Here is a 16,644-nt window from a genome sequence, read left to right as displayed (position 1 = left end):
GACCTATGAACTAACAACTGACCCAGAGCTCTGTTAAGTTTTATTCTTGTGCTGTGTAATAAACTGATTGTTGAACCGAATACCTTCTCCTATCACTTCATTCAACGAGCACGCTGGACTCAGACGACACATAGACTATATTGAGGGTAGGGTAAAGCCAGAGTCCGACACTACGGAAACCCTAGATGCAAATCCAAGGACACTCAGTGACTCCAAAGGGACTCTCTTTTGCTTCTCTTTCTCTCTTTCTGTAAGGGGGGGCTGGACGCTTTTATGGCAGGCAGAAAGTAATTTTGTGTCATAATATGCTCTGTTCAATAAAAAGAATCTTGAATGTTGTGCTGAATTATGTGTGAGTTGTTTTAACATTTGTTAAATTAACTTTTCAACCATCTTTTTGGATAATTTCTAAACTTTGAGGTAAAATAGATCTGACTTTTACACTAAATGCCAATGTTTTAGTGCATAAAAATCAGGTGAAATCCAATTTCTAGGCAAACATTTTAATTAGTTTGTTTCATTCTTCACAGACATTGCAGACTTGCTCTTGTGCCCTCCATGAAAATGTTGCCTTAAAATGTCTCATAGTGCATGAGAGAAAATTATCAAAGAAAGAAAACACAATGAACAGAAGAGAATCCAACCAGATGTATATTTTAATGGAGACACAGGAGATTGTGGATGCTGAAATCTAGAGCGCAAAGAAAAACCAAGCTGTGAGATGAACTCGGGGGTCGGGCAACAGCTGTGAAGTGAAACGTATTGTCAGCCTTTCAAAAAGCAGAGAGGAGATAGCCCGAATAAAGAGTGTAGTCGGAGGGGTGGGGCAGAGCTGGCAAATGATCATTGGATTCATTAATTCCATGGGCAGAACATTATTTAAGCCACCTACTAATACAATTCATTTGTGTATAGGAGAAGAAAGTATAAACAGTGAACCTGGTTAAATTTAAAATTCAATTAAGGCTTTCATTCTGTTTTTCTTTCTTTCTTTGGCTTGGCTTCGCGGACGAAGATTTATGGAGGGGGTAAATGTCCACGTCAGCTGCAGGCTCGTTTGTGGCTGACAAGTCCGATGAGGGACAGGCAGACACGGTTGCAGCGGTTGCAGGGGAAAATTGTTTGGTTGGGGTTGGGTGTTGGGATTTTCCTCCTTTGCCTTTTGTCAGTGAGGTGGGCTCTGCGGTCTTCTTCAAAGGAGGTTGCTGCCCGCCAAACTGTGAGGTGCCAAGATGCACGGTTTGAGGCGATATCAGCCCACTGGCGGTGGTCAATGGGGCAGGCACCAAGAGATTTCTTTAGGCAGTCCTTGTACCTTTTCTTTGGTGCACCTCTGTCACGGTGGCCAGTGGAGAGCTCGCCATATAACACGATCTTGGGAAGGCGATGGTCCTCCATTCTGGAGACATGACCCACGCAGCGCAGCTGGATCTTCAGCAGCGTGGACTCGATGCTGTCGACTTCTGCCATCTCGAGTATTTCGACGTTAGGGATGAAAGCGCTCCAATGAATGTTGAGGATGGAGCGGAGACAACGCTGGTGGAAGCGTTCTAGGAGCCGTAGGTGATGCCGGTAGAGGACCCATGATTCGGAGCCGAACAGGAGTGTGGGTATGACAACGGCTCTGTATACGCTTATCTTTGTGAGGTTTTTCAGTTGGTTGTTTTTCCAGACTCTTTTGTGTAGTCTTCCAAAGGCGCTATTTGCCTTGGCGAGTCTGTTGTCTATCTCGTTGTCGATCCTTGCATCTGATGAAATGGTGCAGCTGAGATAGGTAAACTGGTTGACCGTTTTGAGTTTTGTGTGCCCGATGGAGATGTTAACATAGATTCATAAATTATAGCTAAAACCATGTTAACTGACCCTCTACCCAAGTTTATCCATGCAGTCGACAATGCTTACCTGAGGGAATGCCTCTCACACTCTCACCATACATTTTGGATATTGTTGGATAGAAGAGGGTTTAGATAGTTTAGAAAGTGGCAGCAGAGTCAGATCAGTGACGCTGTAAATGGGTTTGCAGGGTAGGAAAAGTCTAACGAAGCAACAATGACAGGGCAACTCCTTGGCCAGGGGCACTGATTTGGCTGACAGTAACAATTCATGATGTTGTGTTGCCTTGTGCCAGGGTCCAGAATGTCTCTGAGCAGGGACAGGACATTTGTGACATGGGAGGGTCACCAGCAAGACATTATGGTCCATACTGGTACCACCAATATAGGAAAGAAAAGAAATGAAGCCCTGCAAAGAGAATATTAAGGTTAAGGTTGCTAGTTAGGCTGTAATCTCAGGATTATTCCCTGTGTCACATCCTAGTGAGGCAGAAAATAGGAAGATAGCACAGTTAAATGCATGGTGGCTAAGGAGCTGGTGCTGGAGGGAGAGATTCAGGTACATGGATCATTAAGCAGGTCATGTGGGTCTTGTACAAGAGTAACAGGTTTCACCTGAATTGGAGAAGGTCCAATATCCTTGTTGGTACTGTTTGGCGGTGGGGTGGGACCCAAAACAGCAGTAAAACAGAGGGGAACTGTGAGACAAATATAGAAGTTAAAATGAACAAGCAGTGGCAGAACATGAAGCATGGAAGATCTGACAACCTAAACTGCATTTTAATGCAAGAAGACTGATAGATATGGTAGTTGAACTTGGGACACGGTCTGGGATATAATAGTTTTACACAAACATGGTTAAGGAAGGGATAGGACTGGCATCTCAAAATTCTGGGGTGCAAATGCACCAAGCATAATAGAAATAGATGTAGGAGAAGAGGTGGAATTTCATCTTTGATTAGGGATAACATTAGGGCAGTACTTACTTGGGGGTTATCCATGGCCTCATGTATTGTCAAAGCAAGACTACTGGTAAATTGGAGGAGTAACTCCTAATTTTCTGTCTGGGTACTCTCCAATTGGATTGCATTATCATCAACTGCTTTCTCCCTGTTCTCCCTCTCTTCTCCATCACTCTGTTTCCTCCAGCTATCCACCCCATTCTCTCTTCATTCAAAGAGCCATCTCCCATCCTCTTGTTTGCTGGTGAGGCCTCCCTTGCTTTTCCACCTATTACCTCCTGTCTGTGGGACTGTGCTCCTCCTCTGACCCTCCCTACATTTGGCTCATTCCTTGATGAAGGGTTCAAGTCTGACATGTTGGTTATATAACTTTAATGTAAAGCACACTGTTGGACCTGCTGAATTTCTCCAACATTTTTTTTTTTTACTTACTTGGGTGAATCTCAGAAATAAGAAAGGGATAATCATTTTGATGAAATGTACTATAGGCCTACCAATAGTTACCAGAAATTGTAGGAGGAAAAATGTAGGGAGAATAATAGGGTTGTAATACTGGGTGATTTTAACTTCCCCATAATTGAGTGGGACTGCATAGTGATGAAGGGTCAGAATTTGTTGACTGCGACCAGAAAAGTTTTCTCAAGCAATATATAGATGGCCTGACAAGAGCCGGGGCAACAATGGGAATTGAGGAAGGGCAAGAGACTGAAGTGGAGGAGCACTTTGTGAAGCACAGTGAAACTAGTGATGACAAATTATTTTACAATAATTATGGAAAAGGATAGGACTGGTCCACAGGTTAAAGCAGTATATTGGGGACAGAGTGATTTGATGGCTATGGTTGATTGGGAGATATTATTTGCAGGTAACATAACATCTAGCAAATCAGCAAATAGAAGAATTTTAGAAGTGAATGAGGGAGAGTTGAGGTCAAAGTCTTCCTGTTAGGGTGAAGGACAAAATGAGGAAGACTTTTGAAACATGGGTGATGAGGGATGTCAAGGCTCTAGTCCGCATCGGACTTGTCAGCCACAAACGAGCCTGCAGCTGACGTGGACTTTTTACCCCCTCCATAAATCTTCGTTCGCGAAGCCAAGCCAAAGAAGTCAGAAAAATGGAGGCATATTTTAGATATAGGCAGATGGGATCAAACAAGTCCCTTAAAGAGAAGAAGGAATGGAGGAGTTCACTTAAAGGGAGAAATCAGAAGAAGCAAAAAGAGAACATGAGATACCTTGGCAGGAGAATCCTGAGTAAAACCGTACTGGGAAAGAACATAGTAAGCTGCCTGAAGGAGCCATATGGTCATTAACATGTGGAGCCACAGGACATGGGCAAGGTCTAAAGTGAATATATCTCATTTGCGGAGAAAGTCAGAGAAGCTAGAGAATTTAGAGAAGAGTGATGCCTTGAAACTTAAAGTTCTTTAGTAATCATTTAGTATGTTGTAAAGTATTTAAGTTTTAAAAATACTAAAGGATGTAAAGTATTTTGTACATTCATATCATGGAGAATAAATCATTAAAAGAAATCATGCACTGAAAATGATTTCCGAGCTGGGATAGTAATCATAGGCTGCTAGTGATTTAACATGGCTGCAGGCAGCAGTCTAATCCAGACTTTTGTTGCTGGGGTCATTTTCATTTCCCTTCAGACTGAAACACCACATCTGAAAAATAAGTGTTCTATGAAATGTCTGTCCATAATTATGGTGCTGTATTTGATCTTGTATTATGATCTTCATCCATGCATTCTCTCCCACTGGATTTCACTGTTTTAATGCATTCATGTTCAGCCTCTCATCTCATTAATGTCAAGAGAACCGAAAACTCACTCATCATCCTTGCTCCAGCAAATCTATGTTAGCTTCAAGTTATGCTATTTCAAAAGAGGGAGCTATTTTGACCAATAAAGCAATGAAAAATAGCACAACCTTTCAGAGATTGTTAGATGTTGCTAAACGAGAGAGTTGTCCTGCATTCACAGGGTGAGGAGGCATCCAGTCAAGAACAGCAGAGGAAATGGGAGCATTTGGCTGTAAAGTTCAGTGCCAGGATTTAAGCCTTTGAGATGAGTACCAAAGAACATACATTGAACAATTATAAGTAAAAAATATGGCATCTAAATACAAGATTATTATCAATGAAATGCCCCTGGAGTAAATTTGAATGACTCACTATTTTCCAGTAGACTGGGGTAAGTTGAGCATAAACCATGTTGTTGCCTCTGAGGATGATATAAGAACACAAGAAGTAGGCCTGTTGAGCTTGCTCTGCAATTCAATAAGATCATGGGCTGATCTGGCCGTGGATTCAGTTCTACTTTCCTGCTTCCCCACCCCCCTCCTCCATTGCCCTTTACTATGCAAAAAACTGTCTCTTAAATATGTTTAATGAGACCGTCTCTACTGCTTTCTTTGACAGAGAAGTCACACTAATTCATCATTCTCTGATTCACTCATCTCCATCCTAAATTTTCCTCCAAAATCTTGAGGCAACTGAAAACAACTTAATTGCCTTATTTTATGTCACCCTTCTATAATTTTATGTCTCTATTAGATTTCCCCTCATTATTCTGAATTCCAATGAGTATAGTCCCAGGCAACTCAATCTCTCCTCATCGGCTAAAACCCTCATGTCTCAAATTAACCTTTCTTTAAGTAAGGAGTCCAACCTGCACGCAGTACCCCAGGTGTGGCCTCACCTGTACCCTGTACCATATCAGTAGAACTTCCCTTCTCTTAAATTCAATCTCTCTAGCAATGAAGGCCAACATTCCATTCGCCTTCCTGATCACCTGTTGCACCAACAAACCAACACTTTGTGATTCATGCAAAACCATCCCCAAATTCATCAGTACAACAGCATGCTGTAATTGTTCACTATTAAATAATAACACTGGACAATGACAATTTAACTGTCTGAATACTTTTGGGTGCATTTTATGGATTTTGGGCTGTTGACCACGTAAATCTCTTCAACGTTTTCCGAACACATATTGTTTTGTTTAAAGATATAATCTATTTTTGTGATTTCCTGTCGTATTTTAAGTCTACTAGTACATTACTCATGAAGCAAGCAGTTTTGGTCAGTCCAAGCAGGCTTGGGCATGCATTCAGTGCATGTGTTGTCTTAGGCCTTGGCATGCTTAGTCAGGAAAGATGCAAACAGGCTATAAAAGCAGCTCACCTATACAGATTGTGTGCATTATATTGATATAGATTGAATGCACATTGAATCACATGTTCTTCAGGCAATAACACAAAGAGTGTACTTAACAATGGTATTTATTTTTGTTGCATTGAATCTTCTTGAAGACAATATCTCACCAATGTGACAACAGCTGCTATACATTCTGTTATATTTGTGGCAAGTATACGCTTAAGGCTCAAAGATGCAACATGACTGTGCTTATTAAGAAAGCTAATGAGCTCTACTTCGGTATTAAAATTGGTGAACAAGACAAACTTTGCGCTCCTCAAATTTGTTGTTCAAAATGTACAATCAACCTGAGAACTTGGCTCAGAGATATTCGAAAGTCAATGCCATTTGCTGTACATGCTAAATTCAATAAAGTTAATTTAATATTCCTCCAACTTCCTATGTGATACAGCAAATCTGACATTTTCTTTTACGTTCAGCTCGTCACTATCATAATCTGCAATTGTTTTTCAGGAAACAAACCTTTTGAAAAAAATTGTTGACCAGTGTAACCTGATCTATTTTTTTTTCTTGCAAAGTGAAAACCTCAGATTTACCAACATTGTACTCCATCTGCCAGGCTCTTGCCCACTTATTTAGCTTATCTATGTCTCTCGACATCCTCTGCACAGTTTGCTTTTCTATTCAGTTTAGTGTCATCAGCGAACTTAAATATACTACATTTGGCCCACTCTTCCAAATTGTTGATGCATTTCGATTAATCAAAGTCAGTAGAATTGGAAACAACGTCTCCCCCTCACTGATTATCAACACAGATGCACCCCAACGATGCGTGCTTAGCCCACTGCTCCATTTGTTGTACACTCATGACTGTGTGGCCAGGCACAATTCCAATGCCATCTACAAGTTTGCCGATGACACCACGGTTGTCGGCAGAATCACAAGCGGCATTGAGGAAGGGTACGGGAAGGAGATAAATCAGCTCATTGAATGGTTTAATGACAACAACCTTGCACTCAACATCAGCAAAACCAAGGAAATGGTTGTGGACTTCAGGAGGAAGTCAAGGGAACACAACCCAGTCCTCATTGAGGGCTTAGTAGTGGAAAGAGTCAAGAACTTCAAATTCCATCACCAAGAATCTGTCCTGGAGCCTCCACGTTGATGCAATCACAAAGAAGGTTTGCCAGCAACTATACTTTGTGAGGTGTCTGAGGACATTCGGTATGTTACCGAAGATTCTCGTAAACACCTACAGGTGAACTGTGGAGAGCATTCTGGCTGGTTGAATAACTGCCTAGTATGGAGGCGCCAACTCTCATGACAGTTCAGAGGGTTGTTAACTCAGTTTGCGACATCACAGGCACCAGACTTCACTCCGAGGACACCTACATGAAGTCATGTCTGAAAAAAGTAGTCTCTATCCCAGTAGTTCTCAACCTTTTTCTTTCCACTCACAGGCCACTTTAAGTAATCCTTATGCCATCAGAGCTCTTTGATTAATAAGGGATTGCTTCAGGTGGCCTGTGAGTGGGAGGGAAGGTTGAGAATCACTGCTCGAGACCCAATGGTTACTAAAATATTTTGCTTGAGAAAAATTGTCATTGGCCCACTTCCTTTGGAGTTATGAAACTGTGCACATAAGTCTATTAGGTACGATTAAAACATTGGTTTTCAAACGTTTTCTTTCCACTCACATACCACCTTAAGCAATTCCTTATTAATCACAGAGCACCTGTGGCATAGGGATTACTTAGTGGTATGTGAGTGGAAAGAGAAAGGTTGAGAAACACTGCTCTATCCTCAAAGGCCCTTCACCACGCAGGCCGTGCCCTCTTCACTCTGTTACCATCAGGGAAAAGGTATAGGAGCCCAAAGACGAGCACTTAGTGGCACAAGGTCAGCTTCTTCCCTGCTGCCATCAGATTTCTGAATAATCAATGAACCAAAGCCACTGCCTTGCCTTTCGTGCACGATTATTTTTATACAGTCACATTGTAAGATTGCAATATGAACGTTTGCACTATGATGCTACCACAAAACACCGAATTTCACGACTTGTTTATGACAATGAATTCCGATTCTTATATCATGAAGAGTTGCAGAACCCAGCACTAACTCCTGTGACACTCCACTCACTACTGATTGCTAGCCAGAGAATCTCAACCTTGTAGCCTCTTTTGGTTAACAAATCCTATATCACTGCTAAAATTTTACCCCAATTCCATGCATCCTTATCATATGGATGTCTTTTATGCCCGTATTTACAATCATATTACTATCATTTCATCAGTGTCCATCAGCTGCCCATTAATCAACCATTAGATTTTCAGCATCTGCAATTTCTTTTATTTTCACTCGAGTTCAAAGTAGGTCTTAAATACTTGCAGCAGTTTCATTGCACGTCTAACCTTGCAAGATGACCTCAGAAGATTTATTATATGACATGTTTCCTTCTCGATTTATTGACAGACAATAACTCATTGCAGCAACTTGAGTTATGACACGGAGATTTAGTTACACATTTGGCAAGCTGAGGATTATGATAAACAAGAACTTTTCCTGGCCCTAAATATTATTGAGCTGATTTAATCCAATAGAAGACATCTCATTGCTTCAGATAAAGGACAGAAAACTACAAAATTCATTCTGAGCTCATTGATGTTGCTAATCCGTCCTATGACATAACATTGGTTCCTTAATTTTTAACTCCATATTGTCCAAAATAAAAGCAAATAGGTAATGGAGCTCAAAATGGGCCATTCAGCCCATTGTTGTTGCCACCTTTCAATGCAGCTCTGCTGTCAGAAAATAAATTGCTGAAGGAACTCAGTGGGTTGAGTAGCACCTATGTGTGTGTTGGGGGGGGGGCGGGGGGGAGGAATTGTTGACAATTTGTTCATTCCTTTCTTTCACCCTTCACCCTGTTATGGTCTCTTGAATGCCTTTACAACTCCCTTTCAAAGGTGCAGATTTATTCTCTACCCAGTTCCATAGCATTAAGGAAAGTTTCCCACCTCACTTCCATCCAGGGTTACAGGCAGAGCCTCCAAGTAAGGTAGAGTTTTACGTGCACATCATACGACCTGATTTATTATATCCGGTGTACTCAGCTTGGCTTCTTCTACATCAATGAGAACAAATGCAGTCAAATGCTCTTGAGGATAAACTGTATTAAAATGAACATCTTCCCAAGGATACAATACCTATTTCAATCATTACCAATTCACCTAACAGAGAAATTCTTCAAGGAGCTAAAGAAAATAATAAGGAAATTCTTATGGAAAGGGGGGAAACCGAGGATAGCACTAGATAAATTAACAGAATGGTACAAACAAGGAGGCTTACAGCTACCAAACTTTAAGAATTATTATAGAGCAGCACAATTAAGATACCTATCAGATTTTTATCAAACAAGGGAAAAACCAGATTGGACCAGATTAGAGCTAGATAAAATAGGGGAGAAGATACCTGAACATATACTATATAAGTGGGATGAAAAGCTGGTGCAACATAGAAGTTCACCAGTATTGCACCATCTGCTCAACATTTGGAAGAAGATTCACGTAGAAAGGAATAAAATAAATTATCAACTACCAAAATTAATATTGACACAAAATCAACTAATCCCTTTCACAATAAATAACCTTTCCTTCAGAGAATGGGAGAAAAACGGGATCAAAAGAATAGAAAATTGTTTTTTGGAAAATAAATTATTATCTTTTGAACAAATGAAGGACAAATATAATATAACTCACGATACAAGGTTTGCATACCACCAACTGAAAACCTACTTGAAGGACAAATTGGGAAACAGTCTGAGGTTACCAGAAGGAAGCAATTTTGAATATGTGGTTACAGACACAATGATAATTAAAAAAATTACAACAAACATGTACATCAAACTGCAAGAAAAGGAGAACGAGGAAACAAACTGTAAACCTAAACAAAAATAGGAACAAGATCCAAACATAAAGATATGGAATGAAACATGGGAAAAGCTATGCTCTGGAACTATGAGAAATACAATAAACACAAAGTTACGCATGATACAATATAATTGGTTACACAGGCTATACATCACACCCCAAAAGTTAAATAAATGGGACCCAACAGTATCAGACAGATGTTTTCGCTGTAAAAAGGAAAGGGGAACAACAATACATGCAATTTGGGCATGTGAGAAAGTGGGAAGTTATGGGAAGATCTAAACCAGATATTAAATAAAATCACAAAAAGCAACATCCCAAAAAACCCAGAGATCTTCCTTCTAAATAATATAAGAAATAAAGAATTTGGACTCAATTTGGATGGAGCACAAAAAAGATTTATTATGATAGCCCTAGCTGTAGCAAAAAAATGTATTATGTCAACCTGGAAATTCGAAGACAACTTGAGAATATAGCAATGGTGCATAGAAATAAATAAATGTATTCCATTAGAAAAAAATAACATATTATTTAAGAAATAACATCACAATATTCGAACAACTATGGGAACCATACATGAAACGCAATAGAGAAATCCTACCACGGACCTCCACCACCTAAAATGACAGAAGGAGAAGACAACGAAATGAACTGCATCAATATATAAAAGTAAAAGACAAAAATTTCTTGTTTATTTTTATTAAGTGACGACATTGTTTAACGAGTTTAATATAGATTGAACTTTAAATAAATGGGAAGGGGGTGAGGGAAGGAGGGAAGGGAGGGGGGAAAAGGGGAGAAAATGACACTGTATATATTCAAGAGAAAAATGTCTGTATGTATTTTGGTCAGTATGGTTCATAGTGTGAAAAATAAAAAAAATGAGATCAAACGCAGATTGTGTGACAGCTTCAATGAACTCCTGCGCTTTGTCTGTGGGTCTAAGTTTGAATTTCCAACAGCCAATCATTTCACTTCCCTCACCATATGACCTCTACTACCAGAGTGAGGCCAAACATAAACTTGAAGCCAAATATGTGTCATATTCCTCATGGATAGCCTTAAACCCAGTGGTATGAGCATCCATTTTTTTCCTCATTTTAACCCCCACCTCTCGCTGGTTCTAATGATTCCATATTTTCTTTACCTGCTCCTGTTCTTACTTTTCTCTCCAACTCCCCCCTCCTCCAAGTGGTCTCTCCCTCTATCCCATCTCTCCATCTCTCCCACCTCCTGTCCAATACCCCATCACCTCAAGACTTTTCCCAGCTTCTTTCCCCCTTCACAGACTTATTATCACTGCTTCTTAGTGTCAATAAGAGTGTCAGTCTGAAGCATTGACTGGTCATTATTGCCCGTGGATGCTGCCTGATCCATTGAGTTCCTCCTGCACCTCGTTGCTTGACCCAGAGATCCTGCTCACAGCTGCAAAATTCTTTTATCTACCTTTTTTATCCAAAAAAAGAACTACGCCAACTTCACCAGTCCAACTAAAAGCTGAAATTGCAACTGCTAGGAGCCCAACAATACCATTCTGTGAAACAAGCAACTGAAGCTTTTACAGCATTTATGAAATAACTTTATAGAGACACTCAATATTATTTTAGTTCAAGTAATAGGATGAAATCATTTTCTTGGACGACCTGTAAAATTAAGGAGGTTGAGAGGAATTGCTCAAACGTTAAGATCCAAAATGCAGCACTTGCGTCAAATTAACCTTATGTGCTTGTTGGCCCGATGATTTGCCTGTTTTCAGACTACCATTTGCTGAATGACTGCAGATGCCCAGATCGCTATGTTTAGTGGGACTCAATGACTCTTTGGCCATCATAACCCCACCATTTTGATGGCAATAGCTGTTGAAGAAAAACTCATTTTGAAGTGTTTCCCTGCTAACTGGGATGGATGCTGCTCGACCACCTTTGTGCCTCCAGTTTCTTTTCTTCACTCAAGATTCCAACATCTGCACACATTTCACTTCTGCTGGGTCAGTTTTAGCATAGAGCTTTCAACTCCACTTTATATAGGAATAGCTACAAGTGGGCATTGCACGATAAATGGCATCACTTACTGCATGCATTATATCAGGAAAACATCTGGGGACTAGCAGGAATATTGCACAGAAGGACTGGGTGCAATACTTGAACCTGGTGTGTGGTTTTACTCACTGAAAATACCCTCAGTGCAATCCACTCTGGGTTAGGTCCAAGTAGTATGACAGCAGGGTACTTCGACCAACAAAGCTCATCCTTTCATTCCTCCACCTGCCTTAACCTTGAAGTTCTCGCACCTCAAGTTGTAAACTATGGTTTGTTTTTGGGGATACTTAGAATTTTCAAATCAGACAGTTACAATGGTGAGGTACAAAATCTTAATGAATAATCCAAAAGTCTGTAAATCCATTGATCTTATGGAGATAACGATAATGCAATGGCAGGGAAGGCGAGTGTGACTGAGATGACTGGGAGGTTCATTTTTAAAACATACAAATGTAGTTACAAAAGAGTTCTATCTGGTGCCTGTTGAGTCATTAACTGAAGTAGTAATTAGAAAACCTGTGAAACTAATTATCAACCACAACATGTTGGGAATTAGCTGTGCTGGAATTAACCAAGAAACTTCATGGATGTCAAACGGAGTGAAATAATGCCCCATTTTGCATGAGTCTAAGGTTTAAGGCTCGCCCTGGATTTTTCTGTGCTCAGAACATTGCCTGCAGCTTTTCATCACTTTTTGTCATAAAGTCAGAAGTGGGGATGTTTGTTGATCATTGCAATTGAAACAACCCATGTCTGCATGCATCATAAATGAGGAATAGCATTTAGGCATGTGCTGATATTGACAGGTAACATTTGTGTCACATAACTGATTGGCAATGATAGTCTTCAACAAGCTAGATTCTAACCAACCACTATCACTGACTGCTCATCATTGACGAGAAACGTAACTGGACCAGCCACAGAAACATGATGGTTGCAAGGTCAAAGGTTGAGAATCCTGTAGATGACCTTCCTGATACCACAACACTTCTGTTCCATTTACAAAACAAAAGTTTGGAGTGTGATGGAATAATATCCATACGAAGAGCCATGGGGTCTACCCTCTGCTCCCATTTCTATTCGTCTTAAGCTTTTACGTCTTTAGTGCAAGCATAAACACAACTCCAATTATTCTGAAGCTCATTAAAAAAAGCAGTGCACTTGATCACTACCCAGTCCACCACCCAACAAGTTCACTCCCCCACCCTCACCTCAGTGTCAGCCTTCTACAAAATGTTCTGCAGTTACTCACACAGATAACCCTGATCACACCTCCTAAGCACATGATCTCCCACCACCAAAATGAACAAGAGTCCATTGCAGTTGCTGGCTTCAAGTCCTGAGACTCTCCTGTCCAACACAGAGGAACAAGGACACAGCTATTGGAGTTACTGACTCACTCCACTGGCCCGGGTTCAACAGGACCTCTGGTCCTGATTTTGTGGAGTTTCCGCAACACCTTGTAATCCTGTGGGTTTCTTTTAATTTTAAAGTTTTATTTACAACATGGTAGAATCTGATTCTGCCCATTGAAACCCAGGCTACCCAATCAACCTCCAACCCCGTACATTTTTGAAAGTGGGAGGAAACCGGATCACCCTGGGAAAACAGTCGCAGACATGAGCAGAACGTACAAACTCCTTACAAACAGCACTCGATTCACATCCAGGTCACTGGTGTTGTAATAGCGTGGCGCTAATGCTATATTATCCATGCCGCCCAGATCCTCCACTTTCTTCCATCAACCCAGAAAATAGGCAGGTTAACAGGTTAATTGCCCATTCTAAATTTCCCCCATTGTAGGCACATGGTAGAATTGATGGGAATGTGCAGACAATAGCTTACAGGGAAAACAAAATGTGGGGAAATGTGATTGTTCAACAAGATGGTATAGACTTGTTGGGTTAAAGAAATGTCCTTTACCATAAGGAAAGCTGAGAAAAATAGCATCATGCGACCATCTTCACTGGAAGGATTACAGTATTTCACACAGGTCATTCACCAATTAGAGATCAGCAATAAATGCTGGCTTCTCAGTGATGCTCAGATCTCACAAAATGAACAAATAAAGATTATTTGAAGCTGTATGGCTGGGCTAGGCATTATAATCTGCTGTAAAGATTAACAATCATTCAGTCACTTCACATTACATAGTCTGAATGGTTGGAATTGCTTGTGGTTGCAGAAACATATCTCTTACAATGGTCAGTCTTGGACGACCACAGTTACCACTTCAGCTATTTAAACTTTCATATTGAGATACAGCATTGTAACAGGCCCTTCCAGCCCATGAGCTCTCACTGCTCAAATACATCCGATGACCGATCAACCTATTATCCCCATATGAGTTTGGAACATAGGAAGGCACTGGAGCATCCAGAGGAAACTCATGAAGATACAGGGAGAATGTACAAACTTCATACCGGCAGCAGCAGATTTGAATCCAGGCCACTGGCCCTAAAATAGCATTGAGCCTCCCATGCTGCATTTGAGGAGAAGTTGGCCCCATCTTCACTGGTCTGTCCTCAATCAGGTGAGTGTTACCCAGGTTTTCCTGGCTTAATGCCATTGTTTGGGGTCGCTATGAGATTCCATCACATGACGTTTGCCATTGAAGGGTGGGCTGTAGAGTTTGGAGTGTATTCCGTTGCTTGCTAGGTTTCAGAAGGATACATGGGAAGTTCTAATGATGTTGGATCTCCATTCATAATGAGATCAACAAACAGCTGTGTTATCATTGAATGTATTGTACAGTTGGATGTTGGTTTCATTTCAATCGTGTTGAGCAAATGTACAATCCTTGAGCCAATTTTCAGAGACTCTCTAATTTAATGCCTTTACACTTAGGTCTGATCTCCACATCTTTGTCTAGAAGTCATACACAGTCAATGAAAACAAATTCAATTAAATTCTGTTGCAAGCTTGGCAAAACAAGCAATTCAGTCCAAGAATTATTTAAATATTCTACCTAAAAATAGCCTTGATCATTTGCAAACATTTCCCATTGTAAAAATAAAATGAGTTCCTTTTCAGACAATCATCAATCAAGCCATCTGAGACTATAATATTAACATAGCTTTTGGTGCAGGGATAAAGTGACTAATACATTAGTAAAATAACGCATTACCTTTCCGGTGTTATCCTGCAAAATATATGCATCTGTATTTAATTGTATCAGCAACATCATTGTTAATATGGTACAAGAATTCAAATAAGTTTAAAGTTATGCTTTAACAGAGCATTGTACTCCATGACTCTGCATAGTTCTGTGTATCGATTAAAGAAAAGTTTCTTATAAATTAAAAAATTATCCAATTCATATGCATTTTTACAGACATATTTCATCGGATAACCAATGATCAATAGTACAAGAAAAATTAAGGAAAACTGAGTGGTTTTCTAAATTTCTAGTATTGGATGCCAGATCAAAATTAGCATCCTGGTAAAATAATGGGCAGCAAAAATAATAGTCACAGAGTTTTACAGCATGGAAACAGGCCTTTCAGCCCAACTTGTCAATGCCTTGAAGAAGAGCTCAGGCTCAAAACACTGGTTACCCTTTACTTCCACTAGATGTTGCGTGACTTGCTGTTTTCCCAGCACTTTTGTTGATTGCACTACAATCGCAGCATCTGTCGACTTTCCTGTTTAACTCCATGCTGACCAAGTTATCTATCCAAGCCAACTGCCCCATTAACCTGCATTCAGCTCATATCCCACTAAACATTTCCTATCCATGTAACTTTTTATTTAGATTATTTTTAGACATATAGCACAGTAGCAGACCATTTCAGTCCACGAGCCTGTACCACCCAATTAACCTACACCCCCCCCGGGACATTTTGAACAATGGGAGGAAACTGGAGCCCCAGGGAAAACCCACACAGACATGGGGGTAATGTGCAAACTCCTTACAGACAGCGCAGGATTCGAATCCCGCATCCTGATCACCATGCGGTACCTGTCTAATATCTTTTAAACATTACAATCGTGCCTACCTCTCCTACTACCTCTGGCATTTCAGCCTGCCCTCTTTGTTAAAATGGCACCTCTCAAGTCCCTTTTAAATATTTCCCCTTCACCTTACATCAATGCCCTTTAGTTTTAGACTCCTTTACCCTGGGTATGAAACCTCAGCCTTCTACACTCCAGCCTACCCAACCCCTCTATTTAATTCAGCCTACCAGTCCTGGTAACATTCTTGTGATTCTTTTCTGTATATTTTACAGTTAATGATATCTCTCCTCTGGCTGGGCCACCAGAAATGCACACAATATTCCAAGAGTGGTCTCACCAACATTTTGTACAGTTATAATCTGATGTCTCAGTTCCTGACCAATTCAGGAAAGCATGCCAAACACCCTCTTCACCAAAACAGCAGCCTTCAAAGTTCAAGGTCAATTGTGCCCTCACCAGTCTTTTGCCAACAGCAGCATTTAAGGATCTTACCTGAATGTCGATAAGTTAGTTCAATGAGGAGAGTTTTCAACCAGGAGAAGTGCCCGTGGGTCTAGCGAGTCGCTGAGATCCAGAGGGAAATTGTATATTTGAATACAGCGATCCAAAACAATTGTTACCATGAAGTTGGAAAGGATGGACACTTAAAGTCCTGGGACATTTATGCAAAGTTTTTTTTTAAAGTTTGAATTTATTTGTCATGAAATCCTATGACACTGTAAAGGGTTCTGCAAACAGACCAATAGGTTATCTACAGCCAGCAT

The 16,644-nt window shown here is 40.4% G+C and overlaps 1 protein-coding gene across 3 annotated transcripts in view; it reads right to left on the bottom strand.

Moving 5' to 3' along the window:
* The window catches only part of LOC138744435 (kinesin-like protein KIF20B), a 262,166-nt gene that overhangs the window by 97,679 nt on the left and 147,843 nt on the right, over positions 1-16,644 (bottom strand). The gene's annotated exons all lie outside the window — the stretch shown is intronic.

The sequence above is a fragment of the Narcine bancroftii genome, chromosome 10 (genome assembly GCF_036971445.1).
Source record: "Narcine bancroftii isolate sNarBan1 chromosome 10, sNarBan1.hap1, whole genome shotgun sequence".
Lineage (NCBI taxonomy): Eukaryota > Metazoa > Chordata > Chondrichthyes > Torpediniformes > Narcinidae > Narcine > Narcine bancroftii.
Note: the sequence above shows the minus strand (reverse complement) of the source record. Positions and strands in the feature narration are given on the sequence as shown.